Below are 218 nucleotides of genomic sequence, written 5' to 3'. Positions count from 1 at the left end.
CCAGTGTTCAGAGTAAATTCTGTTGCCATCGAAAGAACAGGAACTGGAGACATCTCAGTATAAATCCGGCGTGTAAAATGCAAATTTATATGTAATCTAAAATATACCCGGAGTAAGAGCTACGGTCCTACAAGGGCCTCCCTTTTGTCCACCCAAGACTGCTGTCAAGCCATTACTGATTCTCCACTTCAGTGGACGGTCCACCTGAGCCGAATAGC

This window comes from Penaeus monodon, chromosome 20 (genome assembly GCF_015228065.2).
Source record: "Penaeus monodon isolate SGIC_2016 chromosome 20, NSTDA_Pmon_1, whole genome shotgun sequence".
Lineage (NCBI taxonomy): Eukaryota > Metazoa > Arthropoda > Malacostraca > Decapoda > Penaeidae > Penaeus > Penaeus monodon.
Note: the sequence above shows the minus strand (reverse complement) of the source record.